The sequence below is a fragment of the Watersipora subatra genome, chromosome 9 (assembly GCF_963576615.1).
Source record: "Watersipora subatra chromosome 9, tzWatSuba1.1, whole genome shotgun sequence".
In the NCBI taxonomy this organism is placed as follows: domain Eukaryota; kingdom Metazoa; phylum Bryozoa; class Gymnolaemata; order Cheilostomatida; family Watersiporidae; genus Watersipora; species Watersipora subatra.
In genome coordinates this window covers 25,104,705-25,122,404 of record NC_088716.1, presented here as the reverse complement: position 1 = coordinate 25,122,404, position 17,700 = coordinate 25,104,705, and the positions used below count along the sequence as shown (strand labels likewise).

Below are 17,700 nucleotides of genomic sequence, written 5' to 3'. Positions count from 1 at the left end.
GGGCAGTTTCAATATATTCTTGTGGCCTTCACATATCTGTTACAAGTCAAAATATTTTCGTCTGTACATAAATAAATGTTTGTGTGAGGATGTGATATGCCACCATTGTTTCTAGGCAAATTTCAAATGAAATTGGCTTGCACTGGAAATACCATGTAATTAACATTATGTTTGTTAGAAATAATTTTCTTTAGCCAATCACAGCTGTGTGTGTTTCATTCCTATAGATGTAGTTAAACATGTTTGTTTATGCAGAATCCATTTGACAACATGCTGCCAGCTGAATGAACTAGAACTAAATCCACTAACTTGACGCTGAAAAGTCCATGATATACTATTTCTTATGGAAAAAGTAAATGCACATGATTGCAACTGCATGTATTATTGATGTATTAACAAACTGCATTGTGTAAATGAATATTTATTTTTGTTTGTACATAATAAATAAAATCGATTGCACTTGCTACGAAATTTGCTGCCCATTGATTGGCTGCTCAGTGATTGGCTGCCCAGTGATTGGCTGCTCAGTGATTGGCTGCTCAGTGATTGGCTGCCCAGTGAGTAACTGTCACAAGGTAGTTTCACTCTAATGGTTCTGGCTACATTATTACTGATTCTTGCTAATATTAACAAGAAAAAGAGTTTGACATTTCATTACCGTTAAATAATAAATAAGGTATTTACAGTGTTATAAAATAATGCTTTGTTTTTTATAAGTAGAATGTGGTTACTCTGATGTCATCTGATGATTCTTCTAGTTCTTTGGTTATGTTCTGTTATGCTAATAATAACTAACTGCGGTGCCATGCAGTTACCTATACATATATCTTGCTCTTTGGCAGATGTTGTCAGTTTTGCAGAGGTAGTCAGATGGACACAAGTTGCTAGTATAGGCACTGCAGTAGTAAAAGTTTGAGTGAGGTGTGAACAACTGAAGCCTAATAGCATGCATGGTGTACTTCATGTACCAGACCTGCAAGCAAATCCGTTTTCAGTTAGTTTTCTGTACAGAAGCATGTCATCGTGCAGTTTGGATGTTCTTGCTGCTGGCTAAAAAAATGTTCTGGAAAACTACATGCAGCAGGAACGCTCATCGATGAACTTCACTATTTGGATGCTGCTAGTGCGCATCTGGATTATTATTGCTCTTTACACGCAGATGAATCTAGCATATGGCACCAATGCCTTGGACAAGGTCAATTATTGCATTTTGCAAAGAATCAAATGCAATATAATGTGCAAGGTATCAAATTCAATATAATGTGCAAGGTATCAAATCAGCTTATCAAAATAAGCATAACAGAAACTAACAGGTTTGAGATGAAAGACCAAGATGAGCTTTACTTCCTTATCAGCATGTCGCTGTTACTGGATAGAGAGAACAACTCATTGCAAATCAGTCAACCAGCATTCACTGACTCTTTTATTACCAAATTAACTCCTTTACTTGGACATCTATAATAATATACATGTATATAAATCTCAGTGCTTGTCTGTTGGTCATGTGTCGTTCACGTGTCACGTTATATCGATGAAGTTTCAGGAATAAAAAGTTTGATTTGCACTGGATTTGAACTCAAAACCTCCAGTTCTGCCAACAGGCTACCTAGCCCACTAGACCAAGCAGCTACATCGCAATAATTGTGCATGTACTCATTACATCAGCTAAAATACTCAAGCTTAAAGCGCTTGAGAAAATACTATTGGTTATTACTAGCACGCTTGAAGATCACGATTGGGTGAAAGATCATTATTCGTAAAGTAACGATTAGTAAGCGGGATCAGACATGGCTCTTATTATAGTAAAAATGTAAACTAGCTTAAATTACTAGCTTAAATTAATAGTTCAAGTTACTCTAGCTCGTTGGGTAACTGTTTCAGCTAGTAATTACATATTCAGTAAATCCTAATATTTGACAAGGGTGCGTGTAAGTTGTCATAGGTTTTGACCTACATTGTCTATATAAAATGTTGTCATACCAAACTAATCAGCTTAAAATTTTACATCAGCTGAGGCCTTACATAATACCACAAATGTGTTGCAGGATGAGCTCGGACCCTATTTCAGCCAATTTCAAAAAGACTATAAGTATGGCTGAGTCGGATAATTTATCAACATTGTTACAGCTTTTGGCATTATTATTAAGCCTACTGTTAGACATAAAAGTCACCCTTTTCAGTAGTGCTATTGTTCAATAAAATTAACCCAAACTTCATAGGCTACCAAACTAGTGAACATTGGTAGCCGTAAAGCATCTGACGCGCCTGGTTTTTGCTAAAAACAAATTGCAATAAAAATTTAAGTTTTTTGCAAAGCGAAACTACGCTCAGGGTAGGCTGTTAACATATTGTCTATTGGCTCGGCTCAATGTATGCAAATAATTGTTCCATCTTGTTCAAGTACAGATACGATAGACTAATTAATTAAATACTCACTAATCAGAAACAATTTGTAGGAAACCTGTTAAAGACTTTTACATACAGGCAAAAGGCCTGCTAAAGACTCGGCAAAGCGTTTGCATACGCAGTTTGCATACGCAGTTTGCATACGCAGTTTGCATACGCAGTTTGCATACGCAAACATTGGAGCATTGGAGCTAAATGGACTCTTCAAAGATTTGGAATAGAGAACCACATATCAGTGTCTATCCACTAGCTACTAATGTAAAAATCATTAAGGCATTACATACAGGCAAAAGGCGTGCTAAAGACTCAGCAAAGCAATTGCATACGCAGTTTGCATACGCAAACACTTTGCAGAGCCCCACCAAGCATCTCATGGTCGCAAAAGAGCTAATTGGATTCTTCAAAGATTTGGAATAGAGAACCACATACCAGTGTCTACTCCAGTCGCTACTGATGTAAAAATCATTAAGGCCGATAGAAGCGAACCAGTTAACCCAAAACCCTATAAATCTTTATTTGGTAGCCTTTTATATCTTGCTGTAGCCTCTCCCCCAAACATTGCGCATTCAGTGAGAGCTATAGCTAAGTTCAACTCATGTCTGGCTGTTACACATCTTACCACAGCTAGCCGTGTATTGTATTGTAACCGTGTATGGTGTATTGCGTTATCTCAGAAGCAATGCCATTCATGGACTTATCTACAATAAAAACAATGAACCTCTGATAGGATATTCTAATGCTAGCTGGGCTGATGACGATAATGATCGTTTATCAACCACTGGAGTTTCCTTTTTGTATTGCAGGCAATCTAATCTCTTGATTCAGCAAGTGATGGAGTACAATGGCGTTTTTTACAACATACTCGAAATACTTAGTTCAATTTGAAGCTGCAAAGGAAAGCAGTTAGGCTAAGATAACTCTTGTCTGGTACTGATATCTCAATTAACTCTTTGAAAACTGGCCGTTCTTGTCAATGTGTGCCAGTAACCCTGGGCAATTTGTCCAAGGATCCAAAGTTTTTAAACTTGTATTTAACATATCTAAATGTGCTCATAATACAATGATATTTGGTTAAACACTAATAAAAAAGTCGGGTAACCCAAAGCACATGTCATTAAACAGAAAAAAACAGTATTTCACCATTATTCGAGCTGAAACTATAACAAATTTTTCGACTTTAAAACCTCGTAACAATATTTACAGTAGTATAATATTTTTCGAGCGCACGTTCATCATCATTTCATGATTCAAAATAAACTGGAAAATTATAATTAGTATCATAAAATTTTTCATTTACGTCAAAATCATCCATCACCTACCAACGAACGAGTTGTATCGATTTTTTCGGAAGTCGTTCTAATAAAATTTGTTTTTATAACAAAGGAAATAAATAAAAATACTTGAAAACTGTTACAGATGGAAGTGAAATTACAGGTCTAACATCCTGTGCAAGAATTAATTTGATTGGTTTACAGTGTTACTTAGAAACAACTTTTGTAAACAGAGTCATGTGAATGGTGGTACGCCAGCCATTAGGGTTTCCGACACACCTTACGCAATGCCAAAATAACGGCCGTTAGAGTTCAAAGGGTTAAAATTCCTACATTCATCGTCAATGACAATCACCATGTTCCCATGATGTGCATAATGCGGACTTGGAGTTGTGCACACGTTGAGTTCCTGTTCGATATGTGTTCCATGAACATTCGCTTGATGCAGATTAATGACGAGGCTTTGTTAAAAAGGGTGAGAAATTCTACGCCGTAGGTCAGTAGGTCAATAATTAGCAACACAGTCTTGCTAGGCTTAGCAGCATTGAGAGCATTAAAGGATTTGGAATTGCTCAATCCGAAATATAATTAACTGAAGTGTGAAAATGTTCTGAATGGAATAGCTTGTACAGCATTTTCTTGCGCAGCAATCGCAATTGCCATTTCCATCATTCGCAGGCAAGAAACAGTCGATGAAGATTTGCGAGTAGCAAAACTTGCTGATTTTTGTGTAGTTGTCCCCCCGTCAAGTGGGCGAGCAACTGATTTTTGCCATTTCCGTCTCGCAGACGATGACAAACGCATCATGCGCATCATGGAAACAGTGAATCAATCTTCCGCCACCGTTGCCAGCAATAACAAAAACAACAAGTGTTTAAGACATATGGACACTAAATACCACTACGCTCGTTCATGAAGCAATAGAGGTATGTTGTATTTTTGTATCAGTCAGTTTTATATGTTCTTATTGATTTTATTTTCAACTTATTTTATTCTTAAATTCTACTAACGTTTACAACAGAAACTGGTCTTTGATTAAACATTGTAATCTTATTTTTCCACATAAATTTTTGTGCGAAATCTGTTATGATTACCAAGGAGCGACTGCCATAACATTGCCGCCAAGCAGCATACACGGAAGATAACAACTCCCTTTCAGTGCAGCTGATGCATCAGGTGCAGTATGTCTTGTGACAAGCTGTTGTGTTGCTCGCCCGATTGACGGGGGACAACTCCGCAAAAACAACAGTTTGTCAAGACAGGCCAATGACACACACATCATGCGCGTCATGGAAACAGTGAATCAGTCTTCCGCCACCATTGCCAGCAACAACAAAAACAACAAGTGTTTAAGACATATGGACACTAAATACCACGACGTTCCTTCATGAAGCAATAGAAGTATGTTTTATTGCTACAAAGTATTGCCTAAGTGAGGCAATGCTTGCAGGCATTTTGACAACATCCCTGCCAAGGTTGCGCTTTGTAAAACTTTGTAAGCTTTTAGTCCTGATACGGAAGTAACATACGCTTATTGACACTGTGAACTCAGTGGGAGTGTTAAAAATAAATGAGGTGTTCACAGTGTAATCAATTCAATGGTTTGTTTTTGACAATTGGGATGAGGCTACTATGATACCATCCAACAGCTCTTCTAGTGCTTTAGCTATGTTTTGTGCAAAAGACGCACTGCGACCCTTTAATACTCCACAGGGAACCAAACGACGATTACATTGGGTATACAAAGTAATACATTAGACGATCTTATAATGTATACTTCCTATAACATAAACTTCCCATAACATAGAGTTTATGTAAAGTTTTTGTTTCGTATTATATACTATTGATACATATATTATATTATATATTACATAAAAGATACTATATAAGTCTGTGCAAATTCTCAAATTTGATTTGAATAACGAGAGTCTTGTAGTTAGTCCAAAAACATTGCTTTCTCTCTCACCTGACTTAAGAAAGGAACACCGACGTACATATAGTGTTATCTCTATTACATACGCAAGTTTCGTGACCGTCTAGTTTACCACGGTAGATCATCAGGTGTGCCGGCAAAGCACAGAGAATAAGTAGCTAGGCAAGTATTCAGAAATACTCAAAGGCGATCGATTGGTGCAGGTGTTACAGTGCTGGTTTACCTATCTACATGTAAATGGCATGAGCTAGAGTATCGTCGGAAGCTATCTTTTATCATAACCTTGATCCCTACAAACATAAGGACAGAGAAGTATACACTTCTCTTGTTGGAATAAAAAATATATTGCTGCGTTACTTCATTCTGGACATATAAAATATTTGTCAATATTTTTCTTTTCCAGAATAGATATTGTTGTCTATAAAAAAATCGTTGTAGATAAATTTTGAAGGTGTGCGCTCTCAGTAGCTTATTATAAAAATACGGCGATAATGGATCATAAAACTAGTGAAACTGGTAAGAAAAAGGAAACAAGTTGTTGATAAAAACCAATGATATTACAGTTACAGTACAGCCAATAAATAGGAAAATTAAGTCTAATTTTTCTCTTTCTGTAGGACCAAAGGAGTGAGTTTGGAAAGATCTTGGAACATATTAGGCAACTTACATGTATAGCATAAAATCCCTATAACATTAATGTTCCTACAATGGCTTATTGACGTTGTAGGAGCATATACCGTATATATATAGCCTATATTTTATATATACAGTATATGCTCCATCTATATATGCAGTATATACTGTAAAACCTCTATTTGAACCTCATGGCGCTATCTTTTTCAACCCTTCTCCTATAGCGGCATTCAAATTAAGGTTTTACGGTATTCAAGTTTTTGCCCGAAAATGTTATCCAAAGCTAAGCACCCATATTACTCTTTCATGAAGCTGCCTAGTTGTTTTTTATGTTATAGGGTAAAGCCTATACTGCCCCACTCAAAATTCAAATTAATTCCTAAACCAACCAACAGCTCATAGAATTCTCAGAAAAGCTATTATGCTATGCAAAGAAAAGGCAGTATTCAATTACAACAGAAATAATAATGAAATGTTTATAGGGTTGCACTGGTGGTAGCTTTTTTGTGGAATAGTAAAAAGCCTGTTTAACTTGTTTTGCTTAATCTTGTCTTAGCTAATCATTTCGTTTTCAGCTAGCAACCAGAAAACAAATTTCTAAGCATTTCCTAATCTAGATTATAATTATGCAGCCTCATGTTATTCACTTCCGAGATTGACATGGAAACCATTGTATTCCTACTAACCCTTCCTAACTTCCTAACCCTACTAACCCTTCTTACTAACCTCATTCCTACTAACCCCATAAAAACAATATTTATAGAGCTGTGCTGGTACTAGTTTTTTCAGTTTACAAAGAAGCTAGATTTGTTTAGGCTAGGAATTAATCCATGGCTGCCCCCCTCTACAGATGTTGGTACAAGAGACAGGATGACTATTGCTGGTGGCTAGCATGAATAATTTCTTAATGATATATTCATTAGCTCTGTACCGTTAATAGGTGAATGAATCTACATGCTAATAGACGATGACACATCTTTAGGCTTCCAGTTGCTTGAATTTTTATTTAACCCAAAGATTACTCCAACTATCTTAGTAAATGCCGTTCCCTCCTTTACTGTACCAGTTTTGTTTGCAGTTTTCCAAAGGTTCTCCACATGTTTGCTACTAAAAAAAAGAATAGAGTGATAAAAGGACTGTCCATCTTGTAGGATCAAAAAGAACTGTTCCTCAGTCTAGCTTGTTTCTTTACATGTCACCTAATAAAAAAATACAGCGCTATATTTAGCCCAAGATAGTAGGTAAATGCCAAGTAGGTAAATACAAGTGAATGTTTTGTTGCAATTTCCCAACCATTGTATGGAATACATGGCAGCATATCACAGGGTTATAGACTGCAGAATATTGAATCACTACGTTTTCATGATACGCATGATGCATTGTACATGATAAATGTTTTGATAAACACGCGCATGATACGGATTAATGCCGGCGCTTTGTTAAAAAAGGTAAGAAATGCTATGCCATAAGTCAATAATCAGCGGCGCAGTCTTGTCATGCTTAGCAGCATTTAGAACATTTGAATATTTGGAACTACTAAAATAAAAATAAAATTGCCTAAAGTGTGAAAATTTTTAAAATGGATTAACCTGTGCGACGATTTCTGGCACATCATTCGCAAATACTGTGTTCATCATTCGTAAACATAAAACGCTTGATAAAGCTTTGCGTGTAAAGGATTTAGCCATTTCTATCTTGCAGATGACTTCCGGATAGATGCATCATGTGCATCATGTGCGTCATGTGCGTCATGTGCGTTGTGTGCATCATGTGCATCATGTGCACCATGTGCATAATGTGCATCATGTGCGTCATGTGCATCGTGTGCATAATGTGCATCATGTGCGTCATGTGCATCATGTGCATCATGTGCGTCGTGTGCATAAATGTGCATCATGTGCGTCGTGTGCATCATGTGCATCATGTGCATCATGTGCGTCATGTGCATCATGTGTGTCATGTGCATCATGAAAGCATATTGATTGACAAGCTCCACTCTAATGAACCTAAATAATTAATTTAACTTCCTTCATTACATAACTGCCTATTTTATTCTTGGAACACTCTTAGTGTTTTTTCCCAAATTTTCATTTAATCAGTCAGAAACTTTCTGTTGCGGTCTTTGCTTAGCTGGTAGGATAAACATGTGGTGATACCTGCTAGACTCACAGTTCAAACAAATTCTTTCTTTAAGAGTTAAGCCTGGTTCCCATATCGATTGTGAAACCCCGGCGGCAATCCTGCGCAGAAAAACGCTTGCAACGCTAGGCTCGACGGCTTCTGTTCACATAAAGCTGCATTGCTAACAATCACATGGAAATGTTCGCTCACCATGCCGACCCGATAATGGTGACCTTCACCTGTACACTGCACTTTGGAAAGGTTTTGCCTGCGGCTCTTTTCAAAATTTTAACAGCGCTAAACTCTTGCGCTGACAGCCGGCAACTATCGGCGGTACACGACGATATCCGGCGTGCAGGTTCACATATCCCCGCTGATAGCCTGCGGTGCTGTTGCCAGTGCTTGCGGCGTATATGGGAACCAGACTTTAGTTTTGAATTTTGTTTAGTACAATTCCGCTTTGCATCTCACCAACAGGAAGATCTTAGACTGAATCATACAGATGTACATGTACTTTAAAATATTGCAAAATACGATCCACTAATAATTTCATTGTGAGCCATTTAAGAAGCATAAACCAGCTCTGTTTATAAACAATGTTGGTTCCGAAAAGATAAGGCATCTATTATTGTAATCATATATTTATAGTTTCACTATTTTCTTTTATTTTAAAGAATTAAATTGAACCAACTCACTGAAGCTAGGAGAGCTAAAGAATTTAAAGTTGAATTGTAATGTTTTGCAATGAGCTGTGAATTGAATTGATTCCTACATGACCTATGATGTAAAAGAATCAGAAAATGAATTGTTAATTTTTTGTTGGGAAGTGAATTAAATTGAGTCATTTTTTAAACCTTAAGAAGATCTCTACCGATTGGCACAAATTCAATTGGGTCAACCGATCAATTCGTCCAAAGACATTTACTGTAGTCTAAAACAAGTTCCTTCAATAAACAGAGTATTTGTTTTTTCATTATGATTATGAAATCTAAAAATCAGCAGCTTTCCAACTTGCATAAGACAACAAATTAGTAGTGCATTTGCTTAGAAACAATTTGACGGCTCAGCTCGCTATGAGTGTGTTTTTAATAAAAGTTCTTATCTCATGGCGAAATTAGTAGCACACACCACTCTGTCTGGTTTCTAAAAAAATCAAGTTTTAATGGCAAACAACATATCTGTTCGGGCTAGAAGGTTTATTACAATTTGTATACTCGACTTTATACAATGTACAGTCGTCATTGGTTCTGGACTATAAATCTAACAATGACTGGTCGACTTGCTATTGGTTCAAAGCTAATTCGTTTAAAATCAACTAGTCTAAGGGTATGATTGGTCTATGACGAGATTGGTCTTATTTGATTGGTCTAGTTCAAACTACATAAGGAGCCAAAAATTTTGAAGAGCTGATTAAATTCATTATTAGAGGAAATCTAGCAATAACCTTAAAAAATAACATGAAAAAATATTTTTTAATGTTTTTTTGCGAAAAGGACAGTAACGATAATTTAAAGTTTCTGCTTTGCTATCTAAAATTTGAAGCTACATGTAGCATTATAATTATATCATTGTTTTTCATGTTGAATTTTCATCTCTTTTTTGAATTTAAAAACTTTTTTTGCACAAAATTGCCTGAATTTACATTTAATCTAAAGAAATTTCATTTATTTTAACTTTTGTGTACAAAATAGAAGTCTCTGATTTAAGTTTTCATATTTCTATTCTTGTCTTTACATCAATGTTAGACTAATTGTCACTAGACCAAATGGTTTATTGGTTTAATCTGCTTTAGACTGCAGTAGGCCTAAATGTCTTTGAAAAAATTGGTTCATTAAATCAATTGAATTTGTACCAATTGGTAGAGATGTTTTGCTATGTTTTTTTGCTTTAAAACCGACTTGATCCAATCATCATTTTTGATGCTCATCAAAAACTAACAATTCAATTCCTAATTCTTTTGCTTTAGAGGTAGGTAGCCTAAGAATTGATTTAATTTACAATTCCCCGCAAAACACCACAATTCGAGTTTCAATTCTTTAGCTGTCCTAACTTCAGTGAATCGGCTCAATTCAATTTTCCCAATTAAACAAAACCAATTCTGTATCAATTTCAACCAAAATTGACTTATCACAATATATCCAAATAACGATAAACCAGAATCACTAACTTATCAACATGCATTAAGTCAGTCTCTTGACTGCTCGTATCGTATAGCAAATATTAACTTTATCAGTAATAATTTCATTGTTTATGTGGATAAAACTAAGTCATGCCAATATTTTTTATGTAAAAGCTAAAGCGCCGCCATATAGCTTTAATGTAAAACTTAAAATCAGCAAAACAGTTTGCGCAATTGTCAATGTAATTGACAAACCAAAGGAAAAAGGCTATTGTTTTTGCAGTTTGACAAAAACACAGTCATACGTTCATACTAATGTCGTGGTCAGCAATTCTAAATATATTGTGGCAAAGTTTTGAGTAAATCCATTAAGTCTGTGATCCATGATCAATGCTTTGTATAGAGTATGAAAGCGAGTTGTTATAAAGGGCTTTTTAAAAATGAACACAAGCTATAAGGACTTTCCTTAGGAAAAAATTTAAGGAGAGCATTCAATATTCTTAAAGACCAAACTATTAATCTAAGCATAAAAGTAAATATACTATTCTGGCTGACTAGCATGTATAGGCATAAAAAATTAGATTTAATTGTATGACAATAAAAATGGCATGAATAAGCTAATTGTCAGTGTAGAAACAAACCATAGAGCTATACCATATTAGTGCGCAGTACAAACTATTGACCAATAAAATGTACACAGCGATATGGCGTCTTGGCAACATTGAACTGCACTGACATGTTTGCTTCAGTGCCCATCAACTAACAGATTGGGTTACTTAAGGTACCGCTGACGGGGATGAATTCTTTGTCAGCACAGTAAGAATCTTAGAGGTATTGATAATAAAGAGAAGCATCGGTGCATTTTGACTCTTGAAGTAGTTTTGCTTATTGAAAATATAAAATCGCGTCAATTCCTCAATATTGTCAGAAAAAAACTGATTCAATTCTTACTGGTAGAATACGCTGAGTCAACTCAATTCTACAGTAAGTAAATGATACTAGAGAATCAATTCCATTCATTTGCAAGACGAGCCTTAAGGATTACTCGAGCAAGCATGTTAACTCGAGTGCAATCTATACCAATCAACGTAAAACCAATTGTACCAAATCCATTTATCATGTATTACTAAAAGAACTGACTTGAGGATTTTCTGTCACAGAAACAACTAAAAATTACAATATATGACAGTTAAATTCACAGTAATGCTTTAAACAAACTTTGAACTCTAACAGCCGGTATTCTGGCATCGTGTAGCATGTGTCAGACACCCTGATAGCCAGTATATTGGTATCTACATAGCGCTGTTTACAAATGCTGTTTCTATGTAAACCAAACAAATTAGTTCTTGTATAGGGTGCTAGACCGAAAATTTTACTTCCATTTTTAAGTATTTTCAAATACCTTTATCGATCCATTTTGTTATAGTAACAATTTTACTGCGATGATAGTGGGACAACTCTTCATACAACTCATTTGTGGGTATGTGATAGAAGATTGTGATGCAGATGAAGAATTTTGTAATACTATCTATAATTTTGCTGATTATTTATAGTTTGAAAGTGATAAGTTAGCGTGTGCTTAAATGAAAATGAAATGAAAATGATAGCGAATGCGGGCTCAATGGACATGATGCTACTGCAAAAATTTTCAGATTTGTTAGACTTGGGCTATTTGATTATAGCATTGGCCCGTTTGCTAGGGAAACGACCCAAACTTTGTTTATTGGTTGCAAGGGGAAACAAATTTTCTATCGCTTTTGGATGACGTTCGTAAAACTGTCGACTAATAACAATAAACAAAGAAGATACGTGTAATTACTAGTAAATCTTAAATATTATCGGCAAGATATTAGTCGATAAATCACAAAATGATTATCTGAGGAGCGTTGCTTTGTGCTACAGGCTAAAGAAATATGAAATCGTGACTTCTTTGAAAAAATGGAAGTTGGAAAACCCAGTCAAAATGCAGCTCGATGTTCAGAACAGAAAAATAAAATTTATTTGATCCAGTGGTCATTTGTGATCTTTTGTCTGGTCAGTATGATAATAATTCAGATGATGGCAGTGGTGTAAACTTTGAAGACTCTGAATATGCAGAGAAAAGTGATGGTTCTGTTAGCTCGGACAATGACGATGCTATATCATGGTGTAAGAGCTGTGGCTTTGGACTCTGCCGAAAGGAATGCTTGCAAGCATTTCATACACAGACAATTGAACATAGTCATTGCTTTTTTGTAGTACTACATCTGTAAATGAATGTTTCTGTACAAAATATGTCGTTAAAAGATATAAATTCCAGTTTGAGCTATGTATGTTCAGATAATATCGATTTTATTGAATTAAACAAGAACTTAATGATTTTGAGTTGGTTTTGGATGACTTTTACCTAGGGAAAGGGTTAAAGGTTAAATATCTTTCATGTAGTTGGTAAACAGATTTTAGAATTCTGAAATTTTAATTAGCCACCAACTCATATGTCAGCCATTAATCTCAGTTTTTCGGCCATTATGACCATTTTTGTTCCATATTTACATGTAAGTACTTTGATGTGATTTACATGTAAGTACTTTGATGTGATTTACATGTAAGTACTTTGATGTGATTTACATGTAAGTACTTTGATGTGATTTACATGTAAGTACTTTGATGTGATTTACATGTAAGTACTTTGATGTGATTTTCTGGATCGTATTTTAATATACTATTTCAGATCTACACAAAAGCATACTATAAATTATCTTGTCTCTTTTGGACAAGTATTTTTTATTTTGGTTATTTTTTTTAAACACCAAATGATACGATGGCGGTTAACAAAAAGTACATGCTACTGACAGATAAAGCATCACAGATTTGTAGCACACCTGCCTAAGAATTTAACATGTGCTATGATGATTGCCTAAGTCAAACGTAATTGGCTGAAGGAATAAGTGGTGAATGGCACGCTAGAATGATTGCAGGATGGTTCATTGCACCCATCTGATTTATGGCATTCCATAACATTACACGCTGCATATAAAAATCAGCAGCGTACTTGATTCATTCAGTTGTTTCCAGACAGGCATTAGAAGTAACCAAGTTTTGATATAAGTACCTTAAAACTAACACAGACATTACCTGCAGACTATGGCACTTGGACTATCAAGAAGAATGCTTATAATAATCATTGTTCTCGTAGTGTTATTCTGTTTGGCATCAGGTAAGGACTACTTCGAATAGTGATGGCATTTTAAAAGTAAATGTTTAGCTGTTTTATGACATGTTATAGCAGGTGATAAAACTGGCAAGTGTTTCTAAACATGTATGTAAACAAATTTGTGTAATGTGAATAAGTTTTAATTAACTTGATTCACTCTAATAATTGTTATGTATTTTTACCACTAAATAAATTAACTAACTGCCAGCCAGAGCCCAGCGCCATGACTAGCTACGTTCCTGTACATGTGGGTCCTCATTTCATCTACTTTGTTCCATTTTTCACTGTTATGCACTTTTTTCAATAAACAAAAATATAAGGTGGCAATGTTTTTTTTGTAAGAATACACTATTTAACCTATTTAGTTGATTTACATTCTCCAGAAAAGAATTGAATTTTGGAATAATAAAAATGTTCAAGTAATGCTTACGGCTTACTGATTGGCATACAAAAATAATGCTTCATAGTAATCTTTCTTTTAGCAAGTAAAACAAATTTAGAGCTTTGAATAAGGAGTGTTTTACTTTATTTAAAAATATTATTTTATCAAAAAGTTATCTGACTTAACAACTATGGAAAATCTTGCTATCTGCCACATAGCCTGAGATGACTAGCCAGGATAAGTTTCCTATAAACATCAACATTTCATGTTCAAAACCGAGTGCAAGTACTTGTGTTTTATGACAACTAATATTAATGAAATTTAAAAGGAGAAAGAGTTAAGCTTTAGTAAAATTTACAGCTTTAAAACCTAACATCTTTATACTTCCGTAAAACATGTCAATTTGATACAAACCTGATTTCAGCAAACAAATCGCTAACAAAATCATGGCTTCACCACCTGTTCACAGTTGTCAAAGAGTTTTATAAACTGTACTACCAAAACATGTTGTAGTACAGCTGCATTTCCTTGCTAATTTAATTAGTGTCCTAGAGTCGAGACAGACATTAAAATCTAGAAAATTCTAAGAAAAGATTTGTCTGTTTTACTGAATAAACCATTTATGCTACCTGCTGTCTGTCATCATGAACTAACTGTTTGTTTTAGGATACAACAGAGGCAGAAGTTCTTGCACAACTATAGTAAGTATTTTATATTACTTTTGACCTCTTTTGACCTTTCCAAACATATGAGATGCCTGTCGAGTTGATATAACAAAAGCTATATTTACACAAGTGGCAGAGGCTTGATCAAGAGCCACCTAAGCAGTTATCTAATAACTTAGGCTACATTATGTAATAATAACAGTGTCAATAGCCTCTGTGGTTTACTACTTACTCATCTTGATCTGTTAAAATACTAATTTAGACAACTAGGAGCTCAAAGGGTACAATATTTTTTCAATGTTTGTGTTATTATGTTCCAGTATAGTTTACTAAACCTCATAGTTTTTAATATAATTTTGTTATAATCGCCATTGGTAGAATGGCAAATTTATTTAGCATTAGTTATGCAATATTTATGCATTAGTTATGCAATATTTATGCATTAGTTATGCAATAGTTATGCAATATTTATGCAATAGTTATGCAATAGTTATGCATTAGCTATGCAATAGTTATGCATTAATTATGTAAAAGTTATGATTAGTTACAATAGTTATGCATTAATATGCATTAGTTGTGTATTATTTGGCTGACTAGTGCCAATCATTTAATAGTTACATGTCAATGAGGTGCAATATAAGCATAACTAGGCATTTTTAAACATTGAGCAAGCACTGTTATGCACTACATTTACTGCATCATTTAGGCATAAATTCTATTGCATATGACTAATTGGGTATAGATAAATAGACCTACAAAATAAATGTAGGACACAATCCTGTAATATATATTGTACATATGGTATAACTTTGTTATGACCTAGTTAGTTACATTGGCTACAGATTTTGTGGCTACTTTGATTGGCTATTTTTGTGGCAATACTTTGTGGCTGTTTTTGATTGGCTACAGTCTTATGTGGTAAGACGCAGGCACATCATAGACCACTAGAAAGGTAGGTTGAGCATAACACATGTAAATGCTATTGCAGATACGATGCATAGGAAATTCCTGTGGACCTGGGAGATATTGTCATTGGACTCGATGTGGAAGTATCTGTGCCTCACACTAAGGTAGGCTGGCATTCATGTCTCATTCATTATTGAATCAGTTTTCTTTCCTCATCTTTTCAGCCTATGAAGACAGTTTCTATTTTTCTAGTTTCTCTCTTTTACTTTATCCCGCAACGAGTTTTCTATCTTTCTTAATTTTTAATTTCATATTTTATTTCTGCCGGTTCCTCTTAATTCGAGACTGTATATAAAAACCTCTTTACTTTCAGCTTCTTTTTTGTAGCAAACATCTATTTTGCTGTTTACCATCTCTTGACCTCCTCACACCAACTGCTCATTTTATTTGTGAGCATTTTGTTGAGCTTTATCTACATTCCTCTAAGTATCCTGTTTTCCAAATTTTAAAAACGAATACAGCAGTTCTTGATTAGACCTTCTACTCACTAGATGAAACTTCTGCAAAATGAAAAAATGAAATCATTTTGTCAGCTTTGAAGTTTTACAATTCTGCCAAAATAATTGATTTTTTTTATAAAAAAGAAATTCTACTAATAACCTTAGTATTAGTGTACTGTTCTATTGTTAGCTGCTGGTGAATAGATACATGCCTTCCTGTTTTGATGATTATCAAAATCTATAAAAAGCACGCACATGGCGCCTCTATGAACAACATTAATGATTTCTCAATTCGCTCTGCCTTATTATGCCTGTTGCATAAACTGCTGATCCGCTGGCACGTTTATCCGCTGGCACGTCTGTCAGCTAATGATGTAACTCAATTTGAAAATGAGCTAATAAAGTGACACAAAGCTACTCTTGTGCTAACACTGTTTTTATTTTATTTACATATTGCTTTTCTTTAATTTTGTGTTTTGAAAAACCAGTTTTCAATGTTTTGGAACCTTTCTCTAGAAAACAACACCATTGTACTATACTGTGTGTTGTACTATACTGTGTGTTGTACTATAGGCCTACTGTATGTTGTACTATACTGTGTGTTGCACTATACTGTGTGTTGTACTATACTGTGCGTTGTACTATACTGTGTGTTGTACTATACTGTGTGTTGTACTATACTGTGTGTTGTACTATACTGTGTGTTGTACTATACTGTGTGTTGTAATATACTGTGTGTTGTACTATACTGTGTGTTGTACTATACTGTGTGTTGTACTACGCTGTGGATAGTACTATGCTGTAGGTCGCAGTATGCCATAGGTCAAATATGAATCCACTTGAGGTTTTTAAGTATTTGTACCATAATGGAAGCTTTAAAGTTGGCTATGTCATTTTACCTTATTCACTTGCACCATATTACAGACTTGATTTATTTACAGATCTCCACTGGAATCTTCCTTTTTGCTCAATTAATATTCCAACAAACCTGCCTATTCTCTTGTCGCAAAGAAAAAGAAAAGAGTGCTCGTCGTCCAGTACCAGTCCACATACCTAGTATCTCGGCACTGCCGGCTGCCAATACTCAGACATGATATTTGTTATCTATTTATTTTTATGCCTGTTTGTCGCAATCACCAGATATTACTTATAGTAAATATTTATTTTTTTGTCACAGATGCAAGCACGATGATTTGTTATACATAGTAGCAACTGTGTGCCTGCTTCCTCAGATATTTCTATCTTACCACAGTTACTGTAATATTTATAATAAATTGAGATTTATTGAAAATATGTAATAAATCACTAGAATTCTTTGAGACCTTCAGAAGTCAAACTATATGCACTCGATTGACCTTCTAATTAAAAAAAGCTTCAAGCATGTAAAGCCAAAGTTATTTCATTCACATTTAGTTATCTCAACTTTGTTATGAATATTTTAGCGCTATCCTAACCAACTCAGACACACTGCCATCTTTACACAATGCATCCTCCCACTTTGCACCAACAACAGAACAGCTCAGCTATTTGTCTGGTTATAGCTTATGGTCCAATAAGCCTGAACAATCTCT

At 34.9% G+C, this 17,700-nt stretch overlaps 1 long non-coding RNA gene across 1 annotated transcript; it reads left to right on the top strand.

Annotated features, from left to right (window-relative positions):
• The first annotated feature begins 13,541 nt into the window (after window positions 1–13,541).
• On the top strand, window positions 13,542–17,413 carry LOC137404363 (uncharacterized). Its single transcript, XR_010979669.1, has 4 exons — window positions 13,542–13,679; window positions 14,725–14,759; window positions 15,712–15,793; window positions 17,071–17,413. It is a non-coding gene; the product is annotated as an uncharacterized lncRNA (long non-coding RNA).
• Window positions 17,414–17,700: the final 287 nt, after the last annotated feature.